At 35.4% G+C, this 12,696-nt stretch overlaps 1 pseudogene; it reads right to left on the reverse strand.

The window, feature by feature from the left end:
- Positions 1 to 4,867: 4,867 nt before the first annotated feature.
- LOC139889827 (chaperone protein dnaJ 16-like) lies at positions 4,868 to 8,201 on the reverse strand (annotated as a pseudogene).
- Positions 8,202 to 12,696: the final 4,495 nt, after the last annotated feature.

Consider the following 12,696-nt stretch of genomic DNA (forward strand, 5'->3'; position numbering starts at 1 on the left):
TCTCACTATTCCGTTAGACGAAATCAAAATCAACGAAAAACTTCAATTCATTGAAGAACCCGTCGAAATAATGGATAGTGAGGTTAAAAGACTCAAGCAAAATAAAATAAAAATCATTAAGGTTCGATGGAATGCTCGTAGAGGACCCGAGTTCACCTGGGAACGTGAAGATGAGATGAAGAAGAAATACCCGCACTTATTTCCAGAAGATGAGCCAACACCTTCAACTGCTTAAATTTCGGGACGAAATTTATTTTAACGGGTAGGTACTGTAGTAACCCGAACTTTTTCGAACTTTTCTATGTTTATATATTAAATGAAAACTATATTTGCATGATTAAATGTTTCCAACATGTTAAGCAATCAAACTTGTTAAGACTTGGTTAATAGAAACGAAAATTATGTAAACGTCTGATTACCCAGTTTGACCGATGATTCACGAACGCTATAAGTGGTATATGACATGATGATACATATATTAATAAATATATATGTCTAACATGATTTAATGATAATCAAATATCTCATTAATTATGGTAACAATGAGTTATATACTTAAAAATGAGACTATCGACGTAAGAAACTCGAAACGATACATATAACGATTATCGTTATAACCACGTCTTACTAAATATATATGAATCATATTAGTACATTGTTACACTATATTTAACATGTTAAAATGATAAGTAATTATATCATTAAGTGTTTTAACAATGAACTACATAAGTAAAAACAAGACTACTAACTTAAGGATTTCGAAACGAGGCATATACGAAACGATTATCGTTGTAACGATATTTTAATATATATATAGCATATTAAGAAGAACGAGTTCTTCCACTTCCTGTGCACCCCAGCTTTCAGGCGCTTCACAAAGTTAATCCTATCGTTAAAAGAATACCAACTTTGTTGGTTTTTGCGGTAGGAGAATACGTTCTTAAACAAATCCAGCGACGGAGGAAACCGGTAATGGTGGCAAATCATCTCAAAAAGATTAACGCGACACGCGCTATACGGGTTCAAATGGCCCATACCGATGTTGAAATGGTTGAGAACCTCCATGAAAAAAGGAGTGGAAGGATAGTGCACATTTCCTTCTACCATGACTTGTCGATATATAGTGATCTTACCGTCAATAACATCATTTGCGCGCTGATCAGGTAGGGGCACTGTAGGATTCAAATCGGCCAAATGTGGGTACCAATCAACCAAAAGCGCGATTTTGCGCCTCGTCATAACAGACCTAATGACCTCGCAGTTTGGAGGCTCAGAAGTAGACGAAGAAGATGCCATCTATTAACAAATAATTCAAAAGATCGTAAGAAAAAAGACTAAACGCGCGCTAACCTGAAAGGGCTAAAAGGACGAAGTCGAAGTAATAAGCCGAGAAGATTTGCGCAAGGTTAGAGAGCACAGATGGAGTAAAAAGTGAAAGAGATGATTATGAGGTATTTATAGAGGAGTAAAAACACGGAAGAGGCCTCAAGAGAAGTTGAAAAAGGGCGGTTAAAATATGTAAGGCGGAGATGGAGCCACGTGTCAAAAGCTGGAAAGGAAGAAGTACGAGGTAACCGAGGGCGGCGAAAATGGCGGAATGACAACTGTATCAACTAACAAACGTCGCTTCGATTTCTTTGCATTTAATGCAGCAGGACAAAATACTTTGTTGAAATATAAGTAGAAGAAAGCAGAGGCGCGTGGAAAAGAATGGATGAACGGTGGTTACAAGTTGAGTTCAACGCCATGCGCAGTTCCTGCGCATACCATTGAACTAGGGGGACTTAATGATACGCATACCTGATCAGCTCGTGTAGCGCATCAAACAGCATCGCCTTAAGGATTTACAAGGGCTCGCGTTAAGGCATATAGCGCTATAGTGACAACCATGGCGCCAATCCCATCCGCGCGCATTGGCAGCATCCACATGTAAGGCGATGCTGTAGCTGGCAGAGGACACCTGGCAAACAAAAGGTCAAGTCCGACAAGAACACTTTTTGCTTTTGTCAGATCAGCTTGCTCGAAGATGTACTATTGGCAGGCCACCAGTGGCGGATCCAGGAAAAATTTTCACCGAGGGCGAAATTTTTTTTAAAAGTAGGGAATTTTTTTTTTTTTTTTTTTTTTGCAAAATATAGAGGTTTTGGGGCAAAATATAGAGTTTTTTTTTAGCAAAATTTGAAGGTTTTTAGGCAAAATACGAAGGTTTTGGGGCAAAATATGGAGGCTTTGGGGCAAAAGATGAAGGGTTTGGGGCAAAAAATTTTTTCCACCGGGGGCAAAATCAAAAAACCGAAAAAATTTGCACTAATATTTCGAAATCCACCGGGGGCGGGCGCCCCCCTCTTAATACACTCTATCCGCCTCTGCAGGCCACGATCCTTTTAACCTTATTACGTGGCGATAAAAGACAAGAAAGATTGCCCTATAAATACAGTACTTCGTCCACAACATGGGATCCAGAATTCACTTCACACACATATACTCTAACAACAGCAGCGCATAGCGCAATTACACCCGCGCTACCGGTCTTATAGCATTTCACTAGACATTCTTGATATACAGGTAACGTTCGATGAACATGAACCCTACAACTTAGCGCGAGCCATCGTTGACCGGACTACCCGCCGATGGTGGGTCTATGTTTAGCCACCCCCGCTGGGATCCTCATCTCGCAGGGGGTTATTCACGGTACTCCGGACCGGAGTGTTAAACCCAATTGACCCTTATCCTCCTTCACTGATGTCAAACATGGACCGAACCCGACCCGATTATTCTATGCTTGATCACTAAGTGATCGGGAAAAGAGTATGAAACGACTATGGGATATCCAAGAAAACCTTTAAATTCTCCCCTTCTCATAATAAACAAGAAAACCATCCATATTAATCACCCTAAAATAGTCTAGTGGTTGGGTTCTGACATTTTCGTAAAAGGTTTCAGTTTTAAACCTCTTTAGTATCATATCTTTTTGGTCGTTTGGTTGTTAGATATCACAAGAATAAGTTTGCAGAAATCCTTGCTCAACCTTTTCGATATAGTTCCAAACGTCAAGAACTTGAAGGCAAAGATGTAACTCAAAATGCTAGGAAATGTAATCTGATATCTAAAGGTGGCAATCAAATAAAGAGGCTTTTTGATTATTCTGATCATATTGACATTAAAGATGATGGCCTTAACAGTTTCTCCGATGACATAACGCTCCACAAATCCAAATCCTATTGCTACATTCGTCAACCCAGGTAAATATTTTGTTGAGTTGAAGAAATACTTGTTTGAGTGCGAAGAGCATGTACGTTGAGCCACCAACACTTTCTATCAAATAGCAATAACGAGGTTAGCCTTATGAAATACGAGGGACCTCAGTTGTAAGGAACGAAGACAATGGTTAGATGAGTGGTGATCTAAGTTTAAGTACAATTAATGTGTGGCTATCCAAGAATCGTTAGAGAAGTAAAGGTCCCAATTATGAACGAAATACGGAAGCAGCATGTGTATCGTTCGTCGGTAATAATGATTTCTCCCATCACAAAACGCTACAAGAAATCGATATATTTAGCGAGTTAAAGAATCAATGGCGTATTTTAAAGCAAGTGGAAGAATCGAAAAGAAGGATAGTATTCACGTTTTTGTATGGATATTTTGCATCTCAAATGTTTTGTATGGATAACATTCACGTTATAGCATTCCGTGTACAAAAGGATTTGATCCTTTTAATTTGTGTAATGGGCCTTGTGATCTGATTCTATAAAGATCCATAAGGTCCAACTTATGTAATCGGGCTGGTCATCACTTTGGTGGCTAGGCCATTCTTATTTATGATATTCCGTTTTTTGCCAAAAAAAAAAAAAAAAAAAAAAAAAATTTGCTAGAGAAAAGAATTGGAAACGGTCACACAATAATCTAGTTAAATCACATACATCTATCTTTCTCAGCAGCATGGAAAACCTTATAAGTGTTCTGTATGTATAATATATAAACATATACCACTCCTACATACGTATATTTTTTATTTTCCAACTTCCAAAATAGAAAACTCAATATTGATCAATTTGTAGCCTGTATATGGAATCTGCTTCCAAAAAGAAAAAGACACCGACAAAGGTGATGCTATTAATCTATATAGTCTAATAAACCTCTAAAATAATGACATCATCATTAAGCTAAATTATCCTTACTTTTCATAATTTTGATGTAATAATTATATATTAATTTAATTAAAAAAAATAATACAAAATCTTTTATAAAAGGAAATATTAATCTTTCATAAATTGTAATTTTATTTATCTAAAAAATATAAAAGACATTTATTACGGAGTATTATTAATAATTATTATTATTATTAAAAATATAAATATAAATATAAATATTCAACTTTGAGCGAACTTTATGTTTGTAAAATCAACGACAAGTTTTCTTAGTCGGAATCCGTGATTCCACGGGTCAATAAAAAAATGACTTTAACATTTACATTCACTTAATACCTAAAACATATCATTAAACTGTTTCGTTTAAACAGACCCGTGTTTCCACGGGTCATTTCACTAGTTCTAACTAATTAAATAGAAACTATTGTCTAACATACAGTTGCATATAGTTTTGAAACACCAGAGACTTACAAAAACACAAGACAAAGGGGAAAAAATTATACAGATGTCAGCAGCTTTACACCCCACCCCACCCAACCCAACCAACCAAATTTGTAAATCGAAACATCTGTCTCGAGCATTATCTACATCTATCTACATGTATAAACCTGCTAGCTCGAACTTCAACCATTGTACAAATGAAATGCACGTGGAGCTAGCGGGCCATCGCTAGTTTTGTATATATCCGCACTTGTTGAAAAGACTAAATCTTTTAGATTTTAAGGCTTTCTCTTGTTCATCTTTACACGGATATCAAACCACTTCTTCTTTGTTCCGTCATCTATCGACACTTTTTTATCTTTTATAAGACCCCTAGTCTTACTTTTGCTGCTGCTACTACTACTACTATTACTATTCTTCGTTTGTGGGTTGGTCGTGTATGAGGCTTGTATGTCGTTTCTTTGTTTAAGAAGCTCATCAATCTACAAGTATCAATCATACCCTTTATTAACATACAATTCCTATCACATATGATCTAGAGAATTGGCACCAATTATCACATTCCTTTATAGGTTTGCACCATTTAAATAATGCACACATTACCATAAGTATGTGACTTCAAACTACCCGTTACGTGGAGTCAAATTTGGTATTTTTGGGAGGAGAAATAACATTATGATTGTGAATTGGAAGTGTCAAATTTTAAATTTGTGTTATGGTGAATGTCAAAATTGTGTAATGGTGACGCCCCAAAAATGTCAAATTTGACACCCGTAACAGGCGTTAGGGGCGTCAAATTTCGCCACCTCACAGGCAAAAGTGAATCTGACGCCCTAAGGGGTGGTCTAATGTTAAAATTTTATTAATTTGCATGAAAAACAAAAAAGAAATAGAATGCAAATAGGTGCGCAACGGTAAAAAGTATAGTTTTGATTGGTCTATTTAGCGAATGATGATGATGATGGTTGGCATGTGTTTAGTTTCAATCTGTAATATGAATTCAATAAGTGAAACACAGAATTATTTGAACATACCGCTTGCATTTCTTGGGTATATCTGCTTGTCATATCTGTAAACTGTGAAAGAACCTGAGATATATAATATTTAGTTATTTACAGACCTACATTCATGTTTAAACCTGATTTTGTAAACAAACCTGTCTATACTCTGCTTCAAATTTAGAGATTTCTGTTCGTTTTGTAGAAATCTGCGCTTCAACAGCTCGAAGATTCTCCTTCTCATTAGCAAATGAAGCTGCAGTAAGAACTTCAATTGTGTAGCTAGCACTCTTAAAAAAATTATCACCTGCACAAATAATGTGGGTCAGATACACACAGTTGACCATCAAACCTAAATCAAAATAAGTATGGTCTCATGAATCTGACCATAAACGGCGAAAGTATGAACGCCAGGTTTAAATTCATTGATTTCACATGGCTGAAATCCTTCAAGCTTTTTGAAGAAAGCAGAATCTGGATCCTTCTTAGCCATCTGGAGCCAATTCAAAAGAAACATTATGAATTGAAAAAAACAGGAAAGTTATGTTTAAGATAATTATGAATGTAAATTATAATTTACTTACTACGCTAGATGGTGTATCCAATTTATAAACTGGGAAACCAAGAAAATACATCCCAGCAGCTGTCACCTTTCCTTTTTTCGCACTATCCTCCTGAAATTGAATATATCAAAGTTGGTATATTTATGAATTTTTGTATAAGCACTAAAAGATTATACTAATTCATGATAGTACCTAAATTTAATTCAAATGCAAGAAAAATCAGCTTTGATAATAAGGTTATAATAAGCGTAAAAACAACGTTACAGGGGAACCTTCATACCTGCAAAGCAAGATTCAGTCCACCATTTTCGTCCCGGTCAAAATACAAAAGCTACAAAATTAAAATTCCTGTTGGAATTATTAACAGATACTAGAATAGGAAAGTCATTTGCAATAGTATCATATTTAGCACACGTTAAAGCTAGTTAATTAGACACGATAAATTTAAGCAGACGATGTATACAAAAGATCTTGAAAACAAAACCAGTAATTTACCGACCTTAAACTTGCTTTTTTCTGCTGATTGGACTCGGCAAACTATTCCAGCCTGTGCTTCCTTCTCTGTCACCCTAACAGAATAGAAATGAGCACATTGCTTTTCAACCTGTTCAGAAATGCAAGCTTCTATCCATATGAACAATCACAACATAAATATATATATATAGATAAATAAATAAAATTATTAATATAAATTAAACAAGGGGCCTCATCAGTAACCTACCTTTCTAGAAATTGGTTTCCCTAAAGCAAGTGGATGGGTAGGAACCGCACCGTTTATCGCATCCTCCAACACGGCCGCTGATACAAGTGTTTTAATTTGAACTCCAAGTTTGCTGTCAACAACACATATGTTTTAATCGGACATGTATAGTAATTAGTAAACATGAAGAAAATGTAAAGAACGAATTAATAAACAACGTGACGTTAAAAAGACCTGAAAATTGCAGCAACTACAGTATTCATAGCACCCAAACTTGAAAGATCTAGCTCCAAATCCTGCCTTTCAGCTTCGATAGCCTAAGCACAAGACTATACAGCGTCAGCAAGCATTTTAAATTGTGGTTGTATCGATTATATATGAAAAGGATCCCACCTCAAAACCAGCACTGTCATATTGTTGGCGTTTATCTTGATCAGACAATATATTATATGAATAAGTGATCTCGTTAAACATATCAACTGCTTTAGGGTCATTTACATTTTTGTCAGGATGGTACCTAAACAAAGATAAATAACTCAATAATAATTCTATAATCTATAGTATGTAGTTTGAGTCTAAATGATCAAATTAGTAGTCATGTAAGCTATTATGCCCCTAATCAATAATAATTGAACATAATTTAAAGGGCATTTAGTACAAATAGAATAAGGTTTAAGAAGTTAACAACGTCATACTAATTAAAGAAAATAAACTTCAAATTGTCAACCAATAAACAAACATATACTTGAAAAATGAAGATGTCATAACTTTTAGTATCATATTATTTAATGCTTACTACAAATATTTATTTAGCACTAACAGAACAACAAGAAATAATCGAATAAATTATACAGTACTTGTAAATTTGTAATGTAATTTACTACTACTAATTTCTATAACAAGGAATAAATAAAAATAAATCATACTCCCTCCGTCCTCTGTTCTGAATAACTAATAATAATAAATATCATTAAACTCCAAAGCTTATCCTCATTTATCACGACTATTATTCATTTATATCTTAAATAAATTATGTCAAACTTATATTGAATCACAACTATCAAACATCTCTTAGATTCACAAAAATAGTATGGGAAACTTATTTCGGGATGGACAGAATATGAATGTTGTAATTAACAATAAAGAACTAATTATTACATATTACATATTTACATTTTATATAGATTAAATAATGAAGATTGTAAAATAAGGTACATACTTTAAAGCCAATTTACGGTAAGCAGTTTTAATTTGTTGAGCTACGAGAAACACCAAGAACCTCATAAGGGTCTCTCCTTAATTCCACCTCAATTTCTTCCTCATTCTTTTTCGATCTCTGCCCACCCGCCATTGATTTTTACCCTAAAACCCAAACGATAAATCTCTCCAACAAAACTGAAATTTCAGATATCTGTTTGGATCAAGAATAAGAAGACATGAAGATTTGGAGAAACCCTTTGGGGAACAGATCCGCAGCTCCTTTGATTTGATTTTTTGAAGAATTAAAAAGAATTGTTTGTTTTTATGGGAAAACAAAACAAAACAAAAACAAAATTGGAAATCAAAAGAAATGGAGGGGAAATTAGTTGGAACTCTTTTGTTTACATGCTAATGTAATCTCGATAATGTTATGATTTACACCCTTAACTTTATATAATTACACTTCCATTCTTAAGTTTGATATGTCTAAATTTTGATTAACTAGACACTGGAGTAAATTTTTTTTTTTTTTTTGCCCGAAAAAGATAACTTTATAACTATGAGAAAAACTTCATTCAAAATAATGAATCCCAAGCACATATAATCATACGATAATACATCCGAGCTCAACTATCGAAGGCAACTAATAACTCGAGATTAGTTGCCGAGCAACCCGGGGTCCGCGATTAGTTGCTGAGCAACCCGGACTGTGGAGTTTCCTCCTAGCGTGTGTGAGTGCAAATGATGAGTGTCGTTGAAATAAATGATACGCTGATGCAAAATCGCCGTTCAAAAAAAAAATACAAGAAGAGCATGGAAGGCAACAAAGAGGGTGCCAAATTAAAACGTCGAGGCGAGATTGGAGACTATCTTCGCACTAAACCACCGAAAGAAGACACAACACCAAAAACCTCACGATCAAATGTGTTTCGCAAACTCGGTAAATTATTTCATTTCGACACCTTGAATCACCCTTTTCTTTCTAGGTTTCTTCTGTTTACTCAAAGGTTTGGGCGGATCACTTGAATTGATGAGAATAACTTCCAGTTTGTCACCCTCATAGCCTTTCATGACTTCGTCAAGAAAATCGAAAAAAGAATCACCTCGCAGCTAGAGCCCACGGAGCCGAGTCATCAACAAGAGGATTCTTATCTTTTTTACTAATCAACTTGTTAGCGATCAAAGCAAAGTATGACAATCCTTTATCAATAACACAATGTCCCCCTATATCAAAGTCCGCTGAATCCCAAACACCAATAACATTGCTAAAACATGAACCTTTAAAAAGGTCCTTTTAGAGCCACTATCCAACACTCCCACATCAACCAAAACATTCTCCGGAGCCACCTTGGAATGAGAAATGAAACTGTATGGTTCGTTTGGTCGTGACGTCTTATGTTTGCTTTTCTCTTGTTAGATGTGGTTTTTTTCGTCAATATACGTGTTTAGATTTGCTTCTTGTAGGTTTTGTTTAGTTAATAAGTGGTAGTTAGTTTTGGTTTGGTGTTGTTTGTTTGGTTTGGCCTTTTATCTCCGACTCGGTTCGCTTGTAGATCGTCGTTTTTGGCTAGGTAGGTGTTAAGTTTCGGTTTCTTGTTCGACACCTGTTGGGGTCCTCTGTATCTTCTTGATAGGTTCATTCATCGATTAATGAAATTTCCTTGGTTATACTCTCGATCTCCGTCCATAATCTATTATCCCAGACAAAAAACACATAGTTTAAGAAAAAATAAATGTCACATGTACTTTTTGTTAACTTTAAGGTCTTACTCCTTACTTTTTACATATCATTTTGTCTTATATGTATATAATATGAGCACCAAAAAACTTTATCACATTATGCTTCTCCATTTATGAAAGTAGATAATTAATTTGGATTGAACATTCCAAAAAAATGGTAGACAATAGAATTTGAGGCGGAGGGAGTATATGTTTATGTTTCTTCGTCAAAAAGTAGTTATACTGATTGTAAAAATATGGGACAACAACAATATTCAATTCTATAAACGTGAGGTGTGGAAATATATCTAACATTGATGCATGTGATGTTTAACCACAAGCACACTTGCTTAATACTATGTAATTAACCATTTTAAGTTTGAACGCAAAGTAATGGAGTTATGAGAATATTTATTCCCATGTTCCATGTTGTTTACATGTTGAATGTGTTTTTTTTTCTTGAATATCAACAATTAACCAACTACTATTGTTCACAATTTTAAGGCCACTTTACTTTTATATAGAACACGGGAACATTTGCTTTTGTGTACCCTACTTACCATCGCACGCTTACTTCAGTGGTAGTTGTACCTCCATAGGTATACTCATGGGGTTCGGTAGGTCACGGTTTCGAGTCCCGCAAGGGATAATTACAATGATTTTTCACAATATACATGTTCGTTTGGATTGATATCTGCGTGGGGTCATTGGAAACATCCTAGAAGTGTGTGTCTAGGAATATGATCGCGAATGTGGTTAAAACCTCTCTGGGTGATTCCGAAACGACCGTTCTAAAAAAAGACCATTCCCTACGTCGTTGTAAATTCTTCGTCGAATGACATGACATTAGGGTTTTTAATGCTACTTAGGACATGTTTACTTACCACTTAATGGTCTGTTTCTGTACAAATCTTAATTCAGTAATCAAATTTTTGTTTCTTTGTCACTTAATCTGGAAACTGGTTCGTTTTCAGGAGACATGGAATCAGACACCCTTCCATAATAAGAGTCAAACTGAAACAAAGTCACATTCGAAAAAGTAAACGACCCCTTAGACTATTCCCTAAATTCTCCATTATATGACATGACATTAGGGCAAGGCCTTTTATAGGGTGGAAAATGTTTTTGTTTTGTATCTACTTCCACCGAAATAACAACGGGACAAATTAAATTTTGATTGGAAAAATTTTAATAATTCAATTTTTGTTATCCATTATTTCACCTGATTATCAATCATATTTAAAATTCTCTCCACAACATGTAAGCCCATGCTTGACCGCACACTTTACTTCGCGCCACACAGTAAGTTGGCGTGTCGCACCGATGTGATGGCAGACCAAGGACTGATGTGTAAATATTGTAAAAATGTGGAGTTAAAGGCAACATTGTATGGACGAGCTTATTGGGTTAATCCAGATCCAGACTTGCATTTTCTCCATTTTCATCCTCAAGAAAACATACCCAAGTTAGAGTGAGAAGGTATTATAGAGAGAGAGGAAGCTCCTTTTTGTGAAGAAGAAGCTAGTTCAACCTAAATTGGAACCCAAATCCTTGGGTTACAATCATCTACCTCGATTTTACATTTAAGGTAAAACCCTAATTCGAATCTTTTGTGTTGTTTTGATCGAGGGTTAAGGTTTGGACTGGTAATGGGTTATAAACCACATTTCTAGTGAAATTTGAAAGTTTTAGTTTGTAAATTGGGTATGAAAGACCCTAATGTTGTGGTCTAGGGTTTAATGACGAATTTTTCTAGTGTGAGTCTTAAAAAATGGTCATAATCACTCGAACACTTGTGTGATAGTGATTATGTTGTTGTTTGAGTTTGTTGTTAACTTAAATTTTAGTGTTGACCTACAAATGGGTCAAATTGTGTTTTGTGTGACTTATCCTCTTTTTTGTTTATCTTTTTATAGATTCATGTGTGGACAAAGGAAATGGTAAGATTTGTAGCTAGCTTGACTTTGTGGAATTGTGCTTAAAAGATTTCCTTTGGATGTTTTGCTTAGTTTGGGTTATTATAAACCCAAATACCATGCTCGGGTCCATGTTTTGTACTAAACCCATTTGGGTCAATATTGTCATGTGGTCTTGTATTGGGTTGCTGATAACTCAAGCGGTTACTAAATTTTATTTTGATGTTAAAACTTGATAATTAAGGCTTTTGATTGGTACCAGAAGTTTCATGGTGATAAATAATATATTTGAATTAGTTTGGTGAATTTTGTTGAAGTGCGGACTTGTCTTCAACTTCTGTCATGAAATCCAGCTTTGTAGTGCGTCGCAAAGGTCATCTGCACGCCACGGGATGGGCATGAGTTGGTAATCAGGTATGGGTTAAAGTTATGTTTTGAAAAACTGTTGTATATAGCGCCGTGCGGGGATTCTGCGCGCCACACTGATTCTCTGTATAAAAAATGTGTCGTTTTTAAGAGAACGGGTTTAAGTCGTTTTAAGTGGTATCAGAGCATGGTCTAAGGGATCTAGGTGACTTTGAGATAAGTGCCTAGACTTAGACTAATTTGTTGTATGTTTTATATGCGGGAATTGTAGAAATACGGGTCGGGTCGGGAATGATTAGTGTCTTAGTGAATAGATGAACTAACAAGATGTTGTAGATGTGTATTATCAAGCAGACAAGCAATATATTTTTTGTATCAACGAGTTTGATACGGTATGCGAGTGTAATAGTGCTTGGCCCCCACTATTACGGTTGTGCACCGCGTCAAATTAGTGAAGTGCAACGAGTATTGAGCGAGATAAGGTCGCGAGTGTGTTTTATTTACTAGGTTTATGGTGTCTAATTGATCTCAAATTTTCAGAATGTCGACCGATGGAGATCAAGGCGATACGACTGGTAATGATAATGTTATCGCTAGGATGGAAGAGGAGCTGGATAATTATTCTCCGGTTTTCACCCGTAAAAT

Source organism: Rutidosis leptorrhynchoides, chromosome 2 (genome assembly GCF_046630445.1).
Source record: "Rutidosis leptorrhynchoides isolate AG116_Rl617_1_P2 chromosome 2, CSIRO_AGI_Rlap_v1, whole genome shotgun sequence".
NCBI lineage: Eukaryota > Viridiplantae > Streptophyta > Magnoliopsida > Asterales > Asteraceae > Rutidosis > Rutidosis leptorrhynchoides.